We start from the raw sequence: 19,123 nt of genomic DNA on the forward strand, positions 1-19,123 counted from the left end.
GGATCCTCTGGTTCTCTGCTCACCCACAAGGCTATCTGTAAACACAGCCCTCTGATTCCTCATCTTTCCTCCCGCAGATTGCTACCAGCCCTTGGAGGTAAAGCCCCCACTGGGCCTGAGAGTGGAGACAGCGTGAGCAGGCTGGCTGCTAACTAACCCACCCTGGGACAGGCTCAGAGGGACAGCCATGCTTTCCTTTGAGATCATCTCTTCCCAAAGGCCCTCAGGGGGAGCAGCACAGTAAACTGCCGGCTTCTCTCTCTTCTCTTGATTAGGCTCTATCAGAAAAAAGAGTAAAGACTGATAAAATTATTGAAGTAAAAAATAAACAAAACTGGTTATAAGATGGTATATACAGTATGATTCTCTTATAAACATAAACACATACCTGTGAGGTATGTATCCATAGAAAATACAAGAAGAATACATACCAACATAAAAGAGGTAGTTACCACCTGATGGTATTTATTTTATGTGATTCTCCACACTGTTCAACATTTTTCTAAACAAGTACAATGAAGTATTATTGCTTCTACAATCAGAAAAGTATCAACTTAGAGCAAGCAGACAATCTGAACACAGTCTTTCTGTTGTTTGCCGGCTACCACGAAAATTAACAAAAACATCACTTAAAGTACCACTCAGGTAACAGAGTTCTCATTTAGTTTTCTATTGTCATATTTTATTTATTCTATTTTTTAACTCAATCCCTCTCCTAAACTGTAAAGAATTCCCAATATTCACACTCCCCTCTTTTCTCATAATAGTAGAACCCCTAATATTAAGCTCGACATGTGGCCAATCAAAATAAGACTACATATCCCAGGGTCCCTTGCTGCTGGATGCAAATTATTTTCAATCACATCTTGAGCCATTCCTCTCAGACTTAAACAAAATTCCAGAAATTTCTATATAGTCCAAGCATTCAAGGAAGCGTTCCTTGTTCTTCAGCCCCAAGAGTCCCACAGATAAACTCTCCACCTACCCCATGGAGAGTTTGGGCACACGGGTACTTTGTGCCTATGAGGTAGGCTGTGTCTGAGCTGAGTTTGGGCACACGGGTACTTTATCACTTTCCCCAAGGCCATTGCTCTGTGCTCACTGTCCTGACATTTCTTGGCATCTCCAGTGTGAGTGGAGTCCCAGGGACTCACTGGACAGAAGTCACAGAGCATCCACAAGAAGCCGTTTCACTCCTTGCCCCAAGGCGTACCCTCTACTGCCCTGGTCTGGCAGCTGTCATCGCTCATCATTGGGAGCTCCACAGTGCTGCTGCTTCCTCCACTGGCTGAGCCTGTGTCACTCCTCTAACAAACTCCAGCTGTCCAAAGCAAGGACTTGAGTCGTCTTCTAGCTGCCTGGACACTTTGCTTCTAGCCCTATGACATGAAACCATTAGAATCACAGAGGCAAGAGAGCACACAGTCTTGGCTGTTTCCAGGAGAAGGGAAGGAAAAGTGTCCACAAAAGGGGGGAAAATAGCAAGGACACCTCGGTAACTTGTGTTGCAAATATATGTTATTAAAGTAAGTTATTAAAGTGTTATTAAAGAAATTGACTGTAAGTCAGTTTCTGTGTTTAGTGGGTAGGTTCTAGGTGAAGATCCCGGACAGGTGCAGCAAACACACCCATTGTCTTCTTCCACCCTGACTGCTAAGGGAAGTGTGCCTAGGGATGAATGTGACCACGAGTGCAGTCTACCAGCAGGGTGGGGGTGGGGGAGGTGAGGAGTGGGGCGGCACCTGGGACGGGTTGGTCATCCCACGTCTAGTTGTTCACTTGTGACTTAGGATGCATGGTCTTTATGTTTTGACTTCTCAGAGCTCTTTTTCTTCCTTCTGGAATCCCACAGTGGGTAAGGCTTCTGAATAAATGAGGCATGAATTGTAAAAAAAAAAAAAAAAAAAAAAAAATAGATTGCACCCCATCCTGGAACTGGAGCTGAAAATCTATTATATCCAGAAACGAACAAAGTTTAGGACAGTGAGATCCCTGCACTTAATCTCAATTCTTGTCATCAGATCATTTCACACCACATATGAAAACCATCCCCACTATTAGATCTAAAATCTCCCCTTGGTTGCATGTGCCTTTTCTGCACAAAGAAATGCTGACGTAGGCCTCAGGCTGATGGAGACCAGCAGGCACCGTGAGGACAGTAAGAGATGCAGGGATGATGGGAAAGCTGTGCTTGATTTTAGGTGGCCTGGCACTTGGAGTGACGCTGGGGGAAGCCTGACAACCACTGCCTCCCAAGACCAGACCTCCAAAATAGGAACCAGAGAACTGTATCAGATACAGGGGTGGCTACAGAGCTGTCTTCATAATTCACAGCCCGTAATCCTTCTAATGTGTCAGCGTAACCTGCGGTCAACTATATTTAATTGTTATGTACAGTAAGTTCCGTAGACTGTTTCCACACCAGCCATTTTTGAAAGATCCTTGCTATCACAGGATGAGGGACCACAAGAAATGGTGTGATGGGAGACGTTGCAGAGGAGTCAGCAGCTTGTGGAGATCTCTGTGTTTCTACCAGCATGGTAACCAAACCCGAGGGCGCATGCTAGGCTCCTTCCATTGCCACCATCCCCTTCTCGTCTCCTCTCCAGCAATGCACGGCGCCTCCTGACACACTAAGCTGACGTCCATGATGCCGGTGGGAAGGGAAGGGATCTGGCAGTGACCGCAGTCCACACCAAAGATTCTGGAAGGAGCAGGTCACCACAGACACTTACGTGGAGAAGCCGCCATTAGCAGGTGTATGTGTATAATGTGCCAGCACTGTGTGAGCCACTGAGCTTCAAGGTCACCTGAGCCGTGTCCCCACTTCATGGACGTTACAATCAGGGACAAAGCTAGCAGACATGAGGAGACATTCTAGCCCAACCCACTCACTTTATTTCAGCGACTCCATTTTTCATTTTCGGATTTTTTAAATGTCCTATTGTTGGACATTAGGACCTGCCTTTCTTTTTCCCTTTAAAATATGTTTTGAATGATCAAAGGTGCATTTTGATTTTTCCCTTATCTCAGCGTCTGGGGTGTGACTTCTGGTGGGACAGTGAGGAAGGGTGGGGGGCTGCTAGGAACCCCACTTCTCTCCGTGATGCTCTAGGTGAAGCCTGAAATGCTGATGAGAAAAATCAGAACCTCACAGAGAGCAGCAGCAGAACAGCACAGAGTTTCTACAAAACCATAAGTTGTGCCTTTGGGAGCCTGAGAGCCAAGCACGTGTCATTACACGAGGTCTGTAAGTCGGCATATGTAAAGTTCGTCACTGAATGTCACAGGAGCCAGTGCAGCATCTGTTCTGTAGAACCCAACAGAGGGGCTGCGGACATGTGAGAAGACACCCTTCAGATACTACAGCCGGCCCCGGGACATATGGGCGCTATTTACAGGGAAGAGGTTCCCGCTCGATCGTGTTTCCAGCACTGCCCACATCTGCTCCCAGACCTCAGACGGGGCACAGGTTCTGCTGAAGGAAAACCTTCCCCAGGAAGCCGCCTGCCAACAAATCAGAATAAAGCCTCTCCCACTGTGTGGGCCCCTCGATTGTTTACTGGCACCTCCCTTACTGGCCCAAGGCCACCAGGGGAAATGCCCCAGAAGGAGACACCACCTGGCCTTGGCATGTGTACCCCCAACAGTCAGAGCCACTGCCAAGTCACTTTACAACCCCTGGGTGGGGGCGAGGGGGGTCATTTGAATAACATTTGCTTAATTTGAGATCAAAGCATCACTTTCTTCTTCAAAAAAAAAGAAAAAGAAGAATATCTTGGAAAGATGAGGCCAAGACCAAGTTCACATCTGGGCCATTAAGTAACTGAATATATGCTTCCTACTTAAAGTGACCTCCTCAGCCACTGGACAGTGGCTTCCATGAGGAGAAGAAGGTGGTGAGACCTGCATTAGCTCTCCAACAGCCAAAGAGATAAAGGTGGTGTCCCAAAGCACAGGCCTGGACTCTGGCGGCTTTCAAAATGGGGTGTCCACTGGGACTCCAGGACAGTGCTTGGTGTCCAGAACCCCAGAGGCAATATGCAGGGGTCTCGGGTGGAAATCTCAGCACTCAGAGGTCACACAGGCATCTTTTCAGGGACACACCTTCACCAGGTCACAATAGAATAGTCACTATGACAAATGCTATGGTTCGGGGATGACAAAGGAACAGCAGAAATCTGCAGGCCAGAGTCCACACTAGTTAAAACTATGAGATCAATATAGGGGTCAGCAGGACAGAATCATCACAAAAATAGCCACCACTGAATACAAGGACCGAAACAGAAGCTACAAGTAGACCATGAAACGCATACAGCTCCCAGGTGAGACAGGAGTAAGTGGCAGGTACAGACCCCGTGTCACGTGGCTCCTCGGGCCTCCTCCAGCCTGGCCCTTGATAGGCACCACTTTCTCTCACTTTCTCTTCTGCTCATTACAATGGAAAGAAAGAAAAACGTGTTAGCAGCTGATTATGCCAAGCAGCGTTCTGGGTAGTTACCTGGATGGCATCATTGATATTCCCAGCACTCTCTGATGGGTCGACAGTATTGCATTTTATCAGTGAAATCTGTTTAGTACATTTTAAATAAGACATGTGCCCAGACTGTGTGGCTTGCTCAAGGACAAACAGCTAATAGGCAGCAAAGCCAAGGTTTAACCAAGTTCAGTGTAAAACCCTCTTCTCTCTCCCCATGACACACAGCACTGCTGGGTGAGTCCCTTGTCTCTTCTTGTTTAAGAATAGAATGGTCCGGAGCCATGGCTCCTGCATTATCCAAGAGGGATATAAATAGAGACCGAGGGTACCTGCCATTACGAGCTCCATCCTGGCTTGGCCCAGACATGGTGGCACGTGGGTGCTGCTGACGAGCTCCACCTGTTAAACCTTACCTGCTCTAATGATCCCATTTTCTTGAACTTTTCTTTCTTTAAAAAAATGAATAGACTTTCATTTCTAGAGCAGTTTTAGGTTTGCAGAAAGAGAGAACAGATATGACACAAAGGTACCATTTATCTACTCCCTCCCACCCCTCGCCAAGATTTCCTTGTTCGTAACATCTCACACTAGTGTGGTTACAATTCTTTACAATGGATGAACTAACATTGGTACTTTATTATTAACTACATCCGTAGCTGACATTACGGTTCACGCTTGGTCTCGTGCATTCCCCCACCCTGGCAACAACTGGTCTTTCTACTATCTTCATACTTTGTCCTTTCCAGAATGTCCTGGGGTTGGAATAATGCAGTATGTGGCCTTTCAGATTGGCTTTAGCACATGGTAACATGCCTTTGAGGTTCCTCTATGTCTTTTCTTGGCTTGATCGCTCATTGCTTTCCAAGCTTTCCTCTTTCACTGTGGGAAATGCCAGCTTCCCTTGTCCCTGGACCTCAGGTATTGATAACATTCCTGATACGGAGAAGAGACACCTGGTCTGGTCACCATTTGGATAAATGTTTCACCTTGTCCTTCTAAGTAGTTAACTCCTAAAGCTGTCTGCCTTCCTCAGAAAGCCTAGGAGACTACTCTGCAATCACAGTTGTTTCAAAAATGGTGTTTTAATGGCTAAATAAATACAAAAGGACAGACAGGAAGGCTGGGGGCATGGAGATGGGGGGAGGATGAGGACGGAAAGTAGGCTCATAGCCGTGCTGTGCAGAGGTCCCAACATAGAACAATTCTCCACTGAGTTCCTGATGAATTCTCCATTTTCCTGGGGGGAAATGGAGGTGCAGAGATCACACCAAGAGGAGGATGGCGTACAGCCTGCCAGTGGTGGGTCTGGACTGCACACAGAACACACTGCCTTTCTTCCAGGGAGGCGGGGGGCCGTCAGGGGTAGGAGGTCTCCAGGGGCAGTCACCCCCAGGCACCTCCATGCTCTTATTGGTTGTGCCTCTCAGTTGGGAGCTTTGCTCCATTTAGACCTCAGTACCAGCCGCTCTGAAATGCCTACTATGCTCCAGAAGTTCAAACACTTGATTTCCTGTCAGCCATGGCATAACCACTGTGGGGCATCTCCAGAACCCAGTAAGATAGGTCTCTGTGTTTTAATTTTTCAAATGGGAAAAGCAAAACTTCAGAAAGCAAAGAGAGTTGCAGACATGGGAGATGGGGGAGGAGAAGCCATGCCTGTCGGACCTCCAGACCCACGCGGCCCATTGTCGGTGCTAACTGCATGGCTGCATGGTTCTCCTCCATCTACAACCTTCTGACCTAACGTGTTGTGAGCGCAAGACCCGAGGATCCCGGGATCAGGAACTCTCCACAGCTCCAGCTCTGCCCAGCCTGCTTTGTGAAGCCTGCAGGACACCGGGGGTCCCAGTGAAGACCTGGCACGCCCATCCAAAGTGGATCCTTTGGCTCTTCCTGCAGGAGCTGGCACCTGACAATGTGCATGTCCTTACACGGGGTGTCCATGTGAAGGGAGGACATACTTCAAACAGAAAGTCATAGAGCAATTGCACAGGGAGAACTCAGAACGGGATCCGTGTCCCTTGTTCTGCTACACACCCCTGGCTGTCACAATCCAGGTCACTCAGCGTGTACATCACTGCCTCTGCGCCCACGTCCACTGGTGTAAACAAGAAGGGCCGGCTGGGTGCATGTGGGACACCGTGCACGTGGCGTGATTCATTTAAGTGCCCAGCGTAGTCAGTGAACAATGCCTGGATTGGCCTTTAGTTTTCAATTTTCCATCATTATTGGACTATTGGCCACTGTTTTCATTCAGAATCATTAACAGCAAACTATGGAAACCTTTGGGAAGATAAATGTTATTTGTCGCTGTGGATGTTACTCCTGTTTAATTTTGTGTTTGTGCTTCTTTTATTTTTTATTTTTTGATGAACACTTTGAAACTCTTGACCTCTGTGAAGTAGTCAGTCTTTGCTTAGTATCTTAGAATTTTCAAAGATTCAGATCCTAAGGAGGATTCGTCAGACGTGAAAGTAGCCTCTCTCTCCTCACCCCACCCCTCCACCACTGCCTAAGGTTAAACCCCAACCTTCTCATGGAGTTCTGTAGCTCCAGGTGGCTTCCCCGCCACCCCCACTGTCCCCGAAATCTGACTGTTGATGCATGCTCACCCTTTACGTCAAGACTAAACGCTGTTCCTTCTTTGGCGCCTTTTCTGATTTAGTTCTCCTGGGTGAAATGGGCATGCTTTCCTCTGCGCTCCCACAACACACCTTGCCGTCTTGTTTCCCTCATGGGCACATGGCTACTGTACCCTCCGGATGTTAACACTGGCAGGACATTACCATGTCGTGTTCAGAGCCACATGCCCTGAGCTTCCAGCAGAGCACCACGAATGTGAAATTAGTGGAGAGGCCTGGTCTTCCAGAGCATTCTGTCCGTTGAGAAGCAAAGCCAAGGACCTGAGTGTGCAGGAGTGGGCAGCAGGGTGGGTCTTCAGGCTGCCACTAGGGGGAGTGTCGGTCAAGTTTGGGGCCATATCTACCCATCTCAGATGGAACTGGGGTCCCGTAGCCCAAATGGGATTAGAGCAGAGGACAGGACCACGACACAAGACATGAAGCCGTTCTTCCAGCGGTTCCTAGAAACAATCACAAAGAGCTCCCCAGAAAGGGCAGCCTCCCCAACCCCCACCCCCGCCTCACACACCATGCACCCAGTTTGCTTCTTTCCCACGACCTCTGCTTCTGAGAAAATAAGCACAAAGAAGAGGAACTGCCTGTTTAGCCCACTCAGGGGAGGGGAGGACAGGAGCCAAGGAGCCAGAGGGACGCAGAGACCCAACCAGAGCGACTGTAGCCCGGCATTTGATTCCCCACCCCACCCCACTGCCCATCTTTCCCTCTGAACGGCTCCCTTCATCCCCCACCATGAAGTCTCTCCAAAATGTGCTTTGAGCTGGAAGGGAAAGGAAGATCAAGTCCTCCCCTCTCTCAACTGTCCCCCTTGTCACCAAGCATGCTCCCTTACTCTTGGGCCCTCCCAGTTTTCCTCCCCATTGCCACCCTCAAGACCCAAGGACAGAAGGAGGATGCTGGACGACTGCAAGGAGAAACTGAGGACAAGATGACTTTATCCTTACACCGGGGCATGCATTCATGGCCACGTGGAGACTTCGGTTTGCCGTCAACTTTTCAGCTACTTGGCTCTTCCCTGCTCTGAATTATTTATTAATTATCATGACTGTATGGACGATACCTATTGGGTTTGGCAAACCAGAAAGGGACTTAGAAGTGACTGAGGAAATGAGGGCAGAAGAGGCAAGGCCAGAACACAGAGCCAGGTGCCCTCCTGCCCTCCAACGGCTGATGGAGAAGCTCTCACTGTTGGAAGTACAGAAGGTGGTTAGAGAAGAAAACTTCTCGCCCTCTTTCTCCATGGTGGCTAGACCAGGGGTGCCCATGCACACCCACGAAAGAAGTGCTGGACGACCCAGTTCTACCATGTCCAGAACCAAGTATAGTCCTCGGACAGACACACCTCTCAGGAGAATGGCTGGTGCGACGATTCTGGGTGTGTGTTTGCAAGCATTCCCATGACGCATCGGCCTTTCCTTCATTCCCAGACCAACAGCAATGGCCCGTGATGACTTCAGAAATAAAGTACCTCTTTGTTAATGGGCTGTAAACTCAGACTCCATGGGGCAGTGAAACACTGTCTACAGGGAGACCTCAACCAGAGGCAGGGCCAGATGTTCCCTGTCCCCTGAAGGGAATGAGAGGAGGACACCAAACACTGAACTTGAGGGGCCATGTGAGCACTTCGTACACAAAGTGCTGGCATAGTCTGGGGAGCAGTCTGGTTACACTAAAAGGTTACGCTCTGGAGTCAGCAGAGCTCGCTTTGGATCTGAACTCCATCAGGAGGTCAAACTGTGGTCCTGGGTGACCTGACGTTACTCCTGTGTGCCTGAGGTTTCACTGTCTGTATGTTGAGAATCAAGCTGGTCCAGGCCCCAGAAATTCATGAGCATTGAGCAGAGCGTGTGTGCGGGTGAATTAGTACTATGCTTTGCACGTGCTCACTGTTCCAAGTGCAGCGGTTATAATGACTTCATTTACTCCTCAGACTAAATTCCCAGACAGGTAAAATTACACACATTTTACAGAAAGGAAGCTGAGGCCCAGAGCTGTGGAACAGCCCACCTAAGGACACACCACGTAGCTGTAGCCCGGTCCTTAGGTGGGAGGAGCCCATCATTCTGCTATTCCAATTTGTCTCTTGTAAAAAACATGTCTAATATTTAAAAGCGCATTGTATTTAAGATGGATGTTCTGCCAAGGACCAATGAAAGCTAGGTGAGCCCTCGATGTTTAGCTGCACCGTGATGGTGTTCAATGTTATAATTTCATGATCTTCTAATTAAGCAAACTAGTTCATTACAAGCTACACTAAGGTGCTAATTCAATTCCCGCCTGTGACTTCTTTTCAGGCTTGTTTACTTGGGAATCCATGTGGAACTAAAGGAAATCCCACAGCAAGTGGGAGGGGAGGCCGGGGGTGGGTCTTCAGTGTAGTATTTCTCCACACTGGAGTCCCAAGTCTCCAGCCCCGAGGCTTAATTACCATGTGCAGCCTGCTGTTTCGGGGTGGGGGTGGGGATGGAAGGGGGGTGGGCAGCCCAACAGACTCACGCCCCCTGCCCAACTGCTGCAGGAGACAGCTGCCCCCTACCCCTCAAGGAACAAAGAGGGGAGAGCATCTGTGTTAGGAGTCTGCATTCAATTTGGAGCTTGAAATGGAACTTGCACCTTTTCCAGCAAATTCTACGTGTTTGCAAGATTTATCTTTTCCTTCACCCCCTCCTGGCCCAGAAAGAAGGGGGATTGCAGCCCTTCTTTCAACACAGAGTGTGAGTGAGAAGAGAGAATCCTCTTCGGAACCTAGCAATGGGTTTTTGTTTTGTGACGGAGACTGCCACAAAAGGGGGACCCACCCCCTCCCACGCATTCAATTAACCCTCTGTGAGACAGGCCGGGGATTAAGAAGGTTCTCTGGCCCCATTCAGAATCTTCCAAGGGGGGCTTTTTCAGAAGATTCTTCTGAACAAAGGTTGCCAAACTAAGTAGCTTTTTTTTGTTGTTGCTTAGCTCTGGCCTATTGTTACCAGGAAAGCGACCTATTCCACTTAATTGGGGCTTTAGAATTCCACCTCTATTGTGTTTGTATATAAGAAACACAGCTAAGGGGCCCTGTAAGTGTATGAATATAAGCATTTCTGCCTTGGTGATTCCAAGGCTAGTTGGCTCTACACTGGTGTCCACTGATGTAAGTTACTTGAATAAAAATAATCACCATAAAATAACAAGCACAACAACAAGCAGTTTCCATGTACTGAGTTCCTATTATGTCTCAGGCACTGTAATCGATGCTTTGCGGAGTAGGCTGTTTCGAACATCACAATACCTGAAAACTGTGGGTTACAGACCAGAACCGTGGAGTCTCAGCGGGAGGACAGCCACATCACACCACTAGCCACGCTGCCGTGCCACAGGATGTCACTCATAACACTTTTTGGCTATGCGTGGTTATCAAATCCTCTGCCTTAACTCTCCCATGAGACGGTAAACCCTGAAATGGACAAGAGATTGAAAGGTACATCAGTTTGTAGACGCAGTGAAAAATGCAAGTGTCTACAGGGCTGGGTAGGAAATATTAGAATGCAAACCAGGCAACCGGGAAGACAGCAGGGAGTGGTGAGGCCTGAGGAAAACTGGAGCCCACCTACCTCGCAGAGACCCTGCCCTTCACACTGAGTTTACTTATTTATTTCTAATCACTAAGCTGACCTCAGAAAACAGTTCTGGGCCTGGATCTGAGTACTGGGCCCCCCATTAGGCCATGCCTGTGCTCTGTTGATGGCACTAAGCTGAAATGACAAAGCTGAAGCTCTTCAACCACACGCCTTCCACCGACACAGGGTCGTGTTGGGTGGGCACAGAGCTTCCAAAACCAGGACATTCCATGTTTGGTTCCGGGTCTTTGGATTCCCGAGGAACTCCTCAATATTCACACCCCAGGACCCGTGTGTGTCCCCATTAACATTTGGCCATTCTCTGTGAACAGGCAGGCACTCCCTTCGCTCTGCACCTGGACTGCTTCTGCCCCCTGTGCTTGCTGCCTGGCCTGTGTGGCAACTGGAGTTTGCCAACTCTGTGCCGAAGGGACCGTGTTTCCTGGGGGCCACTTTGCTCAGGTCTGGGGTTACAGGACACCGTAGTATCCTGTCCTAGGAATAACATGTGCATAATTCACAAACAGAGTTTAATTTAGAAAGTAAGGCACTGTGACACAAGGACATCCAAGTATCTGTTTCACAAATTTTATAGGGGGAAAAAGGCATCTAGCTATTAGGGGCCAAAGACAACTCTGGATGGGTATGGATATTTTGCACCTAAACTATCACGTGAATATGTAAGTAACTGACAGGTCTATGTAGCAGGGAGACTGATGGAAACAGGCAGATGCTGGAAGCCTTGCCCCAGGGGGACTGGGAGCTGCAGTGACAAGAGGAAACAGGGGAGCTCAGACTAGGCCGTTGTGAAAAAGCCTTAGGACTTGGAGGCATTAGTAGGGTGAGCTGATAAGGGCCAGGCAGCTAAGCAGACAGCCCTGCACGAAAACCGCATGAGAGAGAGGACTGGTGTCTTTGTGTGTGTGTGTGTGTGTGTGTGTGTGTGTGTGTGTGTGTGTGTACTAGCAAAACAATTCCCAATAGTACTACCGGCTTCTAGGTGTGCTGACTGGGACCCAGGCCACCCCTGTCTGTGCCCAGCCTTCTGTGTGCCCTACAAGTATCACTATGCAATTTCTGTGCCAGAATGTAGAGAAGGTGGGGAGAGACCTGAAAAGTGGAAAATGGAGAGAGGAAGGATAAGAGCCAATGGTTCTACCGACTAAAGCATGCAGGTGAGAGGGGGAGGACGGACTTGGTGGGGGAAGACAGAGGTGAAAAGAAAGGGCACATACCAGGGCTCCAATCCTATTCCAACAGCTTTGCCCACCTTCGGTGTATGTATTCTTTTCTAGGGATTAGTATGAACTGAGCCTTCCTCTAAGGTCATTTTGTTACACTGACAGGCATTTATATTTTTCTTTCTAATTCCTACTGTGCTGCTACCATAATACATAGTCTTCAGTTCAGGTTGTTGCTCACACAGCTTGTACAGCGTGAGATATCCTTCTCTTCTCTTAAGTTTGATGAACTCCTATTCATCCTTCAAAACCCATCTTAAATTATGTACTGTCTCATTACTGTTCCCTTAACCATCTGCCTCAGGCAACATTAATGGTTTTCTCACTTCTGCTTCTGAAGTTATCAGTCCTGAGTTCTGTAAGTCACTCTGCAGCATGTGCACATTTTATTGCTTCCAAATTTCCATCAGATGAAAATCTTTTGGATTCAGGAAAGAGATATTGGAATTCCCAGGAAGTCCAGGGTATTTCCGAAATCGTGAGTTTTTCTGTATTTTTTGTAACACTGTATTCATTTGATTTTCAATAATGAGTGATCACAGTAATAAACAGTAAATCCTTTTCTGTAACTTGGTTATAACTAAAGAGTTTCAGTTAATGCGTTGTTTATTATTATAAACTTATATGATGTGACATTGTATTTTTAATAAAAAGTAAGTTATTTCTAAAATAGAAATCATTAAAACAAAGTTACATTAACACAAAATAAATGTCAAATAAGTTATTTTAAAAATAAAACATACTATCATTAATATTTGAAATTGTCATGAAATTTTAAGCGAGCAAAGTATGCACTGATAATTTTCCTAATTGCATGACAAATATTCCAGATATAGAATGTTTCTTAGGATATTTCATAGACAAATTTCTTTCACTGTGCATCATGCTGGTTAAATTGTTGTACGTTCATCTAAAGTCATCTTCAAGTCTGGCATGACCTCATCTCTTCATACGAGTTCACATTCTCTTTTCCTGATGAAAATTCGTTGTCTGCTTGCGGTGATTTTGGTTTTGCTGTTGAAATCAGTATCGCCTTTGCATAGTGTCACAATGGTGGGTTTCTGATTTTATGACGGAGGAGTCTAGGACAACATCCACACCATCTCTTTGAATTTCTTCTTTTAAAATACTGACAAAGAATAGGGCCTGTAGTGTATGCCCAAACACCCGAAAATGCCAGCAATCAGAGAGATGGTTTCAAACCTCCCACCGCGGCAAAATGCATGACACGGAGAAGGTTCTTGTATAAACAACCGTTGTGTTTTCTTTTTGTGGTGCCTGCAGATGTTTGTTCTGTACACCAGAAAGTGTTCTCAAACCTTAGGTGATACCATCGCGCAGAAGGGAGGGGACAAATACAGAATTCAGAGGGAGAAGAGATGTGGGGAGAAGCTCCCCACAGCTGCTGTGAAGACAGCACCTCCTCAAGTCTGCAGCCGCACAGGCCCAGAGCCCAGGGGAGCAGGGAAGACCTTCCTGGTGAACGCCGGGAGTTGGGGTTCTGGGAACGGAGGCCTCGGGCAGGGAGACGGGGACGATAACTGAGACCCAAGCCCCACAGGCCCAGGGCTGTAATTTCAGAGAGCCCCACACTGTCTTGGTTCTGATACCGGTGTGGACCTTAGGGGCCTCCCACGGCCCAGCCCGAGGCCCAGCCCCCAGCTCCTTGCTCGGAACCACTCCTGAGAAGGGGATTCCACATTTTGTTCCAGGCCTGGATATGTGTAAGGAACTTTTCACTGACTCATTAACTCAGGTGGACGCTCTTATTATAAGATGTCCTCTGCTCACGTCCCCACGTCAGCCCCCTGGTGCATGGGGCTGCTTGTTTACTGGGCCTTAACTGACGGTTAACTGACCCAGGCAGGGGAACCTGGGTCCCAGGACTGAGGGGCCATAACAGCAGCCCCAGCCCAGGACCCAGGACCGCCTGGACTTGGGTTACCAGGGCTGCAGAGTGACGAGGCAGCATGTGTGCTCTGCAGTGACGAGGCAAAGCTCTCGAATTCTTCTGGCGGCATAAATCCCAGCCCCTATTACACAGGCATACCACGGACAGCTGAGACCTGCAGAGCCTCCGGGAGCCTTTCTCCGCCGGGCAAGGCGTGGAGCTGCAGGACAGTGTGGAGCCTGGAGGCTGGCCCCCGTCCAGGCTCTGCCCGCCGGAGCCCTGGGCCCCCCGCCCGCACCACCACATCTGTGCAGAGGGGACCTTGCGATGACAGACAAGCGAGGCACAAGTAAGCAGGATTAGGATAACGGGCCACCTGAATGAGTGTGGCAGGGTTTGAATCTGAATTTCTCCCATGTGCGCACTTTCCTTCTGAATAAGATGAAAACCGGGGGGAAATAGACAAAGTGCTAAGTTTTCACGTGTGTTAAAAATTGTAGGGATGATCTTTAATTTCCTTCTGTCCCTAAATGAACCGATCGCTCACTGCGCCGCCCAAGCCCCACCCAACCCATTAGCAAGTGTGTGGCTGCCAGAACACACATCCCTGCACCCCCCACCGCCCCCGTCCTGTCCTTCCCGCCGGACCCTCTGCAGTACCCTCCTAACTGGTGTCTCTGCTGCCACTCCTGTCCCCGTAAAATCCATTCTTCTGCAGAAGCCACTGTGATCCTTTTGCAAAACACCAGTAAGGTCATGTCGCTGTCCCGCTGTCAAACCTCCCAGCACACGTTCAATAAAACACCAATTCCTTACTGGCCCTGCCTCTCCGTGACCTTTACCTATTCGCTCCATTGAATCCCTGGATCCAGCTGGCACAGAAGGGAAATCATAGTTTCATCCTCCTGGTTACGTAACCCAATCAACTTCCTTTCTTGTCTAAACCCATCTGAGATGCCCGTGGCCTATGAGATCTGACTCTTCACACACAGCTTGTAATCAGTAGGACCAACCCCACACAAAGGGCAGCAGACTGCACGAGCACAGGGCCGTGGGGCCACTGTACCCAACTCAGGTAGATTTTCTCACCTGCACGGCTGGGTGGGGACAATGCTGTGTGTGCACCCCCATCCCACCGGGTAGTCTCCTCACTGTCCATGCCAGGGGGCTTTACGCTTTGATTCTGGGAAAAAAGAGTCTTACAGGCCTCTGTGCAAATTACCCGAGCCGTGATTGCAATGCACTGTCCTATGAGACCAAGCAATGCTGGAACCAATACTGGAAAAATGCAACTCATTTCTACGGGGTGTGTGACGGTCCCTGCCTGCCTACAATTCCATCCTGACTTCAATATTTAGTTCAGTTCGTTGGCCTCCGCCCCGTCCAGTGTCGCGCAGGCCGTGGCAAGCAGGGAGACACTGGCTGCCGTCAGCCGGGGAGCCCTGCCGGGGACCCCAGTGTGCCCGGCTCACTCAGTCTGCTGGGCTGCAGCTCTCCTACCCCACGGTCCACCCAGACCTGGGCTCCTGTGTGCCGTCCTGGTTTCTGTGGCTGTTCTCTGCAGATTGCCAGGCCTGTGGAGACACACGACCTCTTGGAAGCTTCCAGAGCCTTCCCCAGAGCTCCATACTTTCTCTCCACCTGCAGTGGGATGAGGTTCTCCTTACTGTGTGCCAGACGACGGGAGCACCAGATGCCGAAGCCAGAGCCCCTGCCCTGCGGTCGCCCCAACAAGTGAGGGGTACAGGTAATTACAGTACAATTCTGTGTCAGAAACAACACAGGGGGAGGAGAGCAACACCTATATGAGCCCCAGGGTACTTTGAAAGGAAACTACAGCTACGCTGGACACAGGTCATGCAGGTTTTGGGAGGGGATGATAGAAGCTGAGGGTCCCCCAAAACAGCGTGATGATGATAATATCAGGGAGCCAGGAGGAAAATACACACGATGAGCCTGAGCTTCGGGGAGTCTCTGGAAATAAGCCAGGGAGGCAGGTATCCGCCTGGTGGGCGTAGGAGGGCTTGAACATCACCCTGAAGGCAGGGAGGAGGCACTGCCGAGGCTAAACCAGGAAAGTAAGGGTCAGGTTCACTTTTCCAAGAGTTCAGTTGAAGGTACAATTTGAATGAATCTGCTGGCTATCGAAACCAGAATCTTTGCTTGATTAACAGCAATTCCTACTGGCAGACCCTCCCCAGTGAATCAGACATCTTGTAGGCTGACCCCAAGTTGGGTATGTTTCAAGGTCATCATACTCAAGTGGCCGTTGTACCAGGATTTCTTCCACACTGTTCCAAAAATGCCCTCAGCCCAAAGCCCCCATGCACACTCCATCAAGTCGCTTAACCCACAGCTCAGGCCCCCTGCGCCGTGGCACCTACTGCAGTGCCCACACTGGCCTAATAGTTATTCAGAGCTTAACTGATGGCATTGTGACAACACAGAATAAGTGATCCGAAAGGCTCGCTGGCTCTCCTGGGAGGATACCCTAGACTTTGTGGCCTTTCCACGCTTACATCTACATTTCGTTGTCAGCTTTTCTGTTCCAAAGCACTGTGAGTTCATGGGCAAATTTTAGACACGCTGAGCACCACATCCCATGCCAAGGGCTTAGCAAACAAAGGTAAGTGGACAATCTCTACCCCGATGAGCTGGAGCCTATTGCTGCCAACGTTTAGCCATCATCTTCAATGAAGAGCCGAAACCCCGAGAGGTTCCGTGAATTTTCCTAACACCACACAGCTTCCTGGCAACCCAGGGCAGTTTCTGAACTAGCACTCAGCCCTCCAGACCCCCTGGCACATTCCCTCACCACAATCCCCGTATTAATCTGAAGGGGCCGTGAGAAATCGCTTCTGGGGACACGCTAATCACACTCTGGTGTGCTGCTGACACAGGAGAGATGCAGCTAGAATCCCTCATCAGCCAGAGTCTGCTGGAAACCGGCTCCCTGATTGTAGAGGTGGCTTTCTGACCAATGTGCGTGACCAGCCTCGCTCATGCTTTTCAAGAAGGAATCATGGAAACAGCAAAAGGTGTTCAGCAGTCAATCTGATAGCAGCGTCCAGCCCGGCAGACGGGCTTCTCCCCAGGCACACATGAGCAGCAGCCACTTCCCAGAGCCTAAACCTACCTGAGCAAGGTCTCAGCTTGAGGTCCCTTTGTCACAGAGTCTGTGGGCTCCCAGCCGGGGGTGTTCTGTGCGCCAGTGTGGCTCGTCTGGGAAGCACCAGCACAGCTCGTAGATTCCATTCACCAGGCAGCATTTTCCAGGCTGCGCAATGAAACCTGGGTTTGGGAATCCTCTTCAGGGCTGCCAGGGGCACTTGGCACTGCCTGGCACGACCAGCCACGTCCGAGCTCCAGGCAGACTGCTGACCTGGCACCGGCGCTGTGTGATGGAACTCATTCGCACAGGGAGGCGTTAACTGTCTCGTCCCCAAAGCTTGTAACCCTCCTGTCTCTCTAAGACACTCCTGCAGTGCCACCATCCTGACGCCCCCAGCTTCTGTCTGCCAGGGCTCCAGCCATTCACAACACAACCTCTGCGTAGGTGCCCGACGAGAATTCATCATTTTTAGCCAAATGCATTGATCCCAAGGCTTCTGTTTAAGTTCCTCTCTTTTATTCATTCAGCCAATTAAAATATGTTTTCAGCATTCAGATATTTGTCGTTTCTAGTGTTTTGCCATAAATGCCTATCGATCAAAGTCATTTTATTCTTGAAAAAAAAAAAAATCCAGCAACCACTCTTTCATTCGCATGTAACATGTTGTTCTCATTTAATTTATGTGACTTTCAACTCCATATGGAACAGATTGGTTGACTGGGAGACGTGGATATTTAAAATAATGTAACCACGTAGGGAATCTCAGATGCACATGTTCCTGGAGGAGTGAGACTCAGAAGGGCACAGATTGAGACTTGGGAGTCCTGGGTCCCAGTTAACCCGGATCTGGGCGAATGATCTGGGTCTTGGGCGTCAAGGTCCTCCCAGGCTTGCAAGCAGGCAGCTAGTTGATTTCCAAAGTCCCTTCCAATTGTCCCCACCTAAAGTTTTTCTTTTCTTGAGTCAAGAAAAGGAAGCTGTCTCCTTGTAGTTTTCAGAGGCAGTGTAACCATCGGATGGAATTGTCATTAGAATTGCTGACGACTCCCAGGCCTTGGTCGTCACCCTGGCCCTTCTGAGCTCCGTAGCTTGGAGGAATCTCCCGTAACAGGTGCCTCTGCATTGTCACTGACCAGGTGGGAAAACACTGCCAGCCACCTGGGCTGTAAGAATTAAGTGAGCTGATTCGTGCCAAACCGCCTAGAACAGTGCTTATCCCTGCTCAGGAAATGTCAGCTCTCACTGTTTCTCGCTTCTACCACAACGTCTTGCTTGCATCTGACCTCATCAGAACTAGATGCAATCTCTCATTGTGTACACTTCAAAGTCACGGCCATATTCGGATGGGATCCCCCTGATGCTGCAAAGTGTAGGCCTCATCTCTGTTAGGAAGACGAGTCCTACGTTCTGCAAAACACCTTTTCTATATTATCTCCAGGACGCATTTTAAAGTGTTTTCCTTTTGACAATCATTTAAAACATACCCAATCTTAATACTAATGTAGAAAAGGTATATAATTGCCCAAAGTGATGACTCCAAGAGGGGAATGCAGGAATCTGACTCAAAGCCTCTCCAAAGGATGACATCGTTTGTCACCTGAATGAATACCTGAGAACAAGAGAATTCCAGACAGAAAGTTCACACTGAGATGAGGCTTCGTGGAGGAGGGAGAGAGGCATGGGCCTTTTTCTCCTCCATCTTTCCTGTTTCAGTCCTGAGTGTCTGAACCTCTGCACTATCGAAATGTGTCACTGATGCTTCCGTTTTGCGGGGGGCCGTCCTGTGCACTGCGGGGGTTTGCCCACACCCCTGGCTTCCACCTCCCAAATGCCAGTAGCACCTTCCAGCTGAGACTTCCCCAAAAATCTACACACATTGCCAAGTGTCTAGGGCAACATCAACCTAACCCAAAACCACTGCTCTGGCCTGATTACAGGTCAGAGTTAATATTAAAAGACAAAACAGGTTGAAATCCTATTCTATTTATAACAGAATTCATTAAATGTAACATACGGCACAGCTATTTGACAGTTAATATTTGTCAATTTCTCTCTCTCTGTAAGAGCTTTCTACAAACTCTTTCATTACTTTAATTAGTAAACAGAAGAGATGCACTGAATACTCCCTGTGTTTTAAGTATGTTTCTAGACCTGAATGTAGAGT

General features: G+C 48.8%; 1 long non-coding RNA gene across 2 annotated transcripts; it reads right to left on the minus strand.

Annotated features, from left to right (window-relative positions):
• Positions 1 to 358: 358 nt before the first annotated feature.
• On the minus strand, positions 359 to 17,273 carry LOC308505914. Of its 2 annotated transcripts, XR_013994638.1 has the most exons (4): positions 16,984 to 17,273; positions 10,388 to 10,552; positions 4,356 to 7,562; positions 359 to 1,864 (listed from the first exon to the last, which is right to left on the minus strand). It is a non-coding gene; the product is annotated as an uncharacterized lncRNA (long non-coding RNA). The 2 variants fall into 2 exon arrangements; XR_013994639.1 differs by having other exon boundaries at positions 359 to 7,562.
• Between the last annotated feature and the right edge of the window lie 1,850 nt (positions 17,274 to 19,123).

The sequence above is a fragment of the Rhinolophus hipposideros genome (genome assembly GCF_964194185.1).
Source record: "Rhinolophus hipposideros genome assembly, chromosome: 12".
In the NCBI taxonomy this organism is placed as follows: domain Eukaryota; kingdom Metazoa; phylum Chordata; class Mammalia; order Chiroptera; family Rhinolophidae; genus Rhinolophus; species Rhinolophus hipposideros.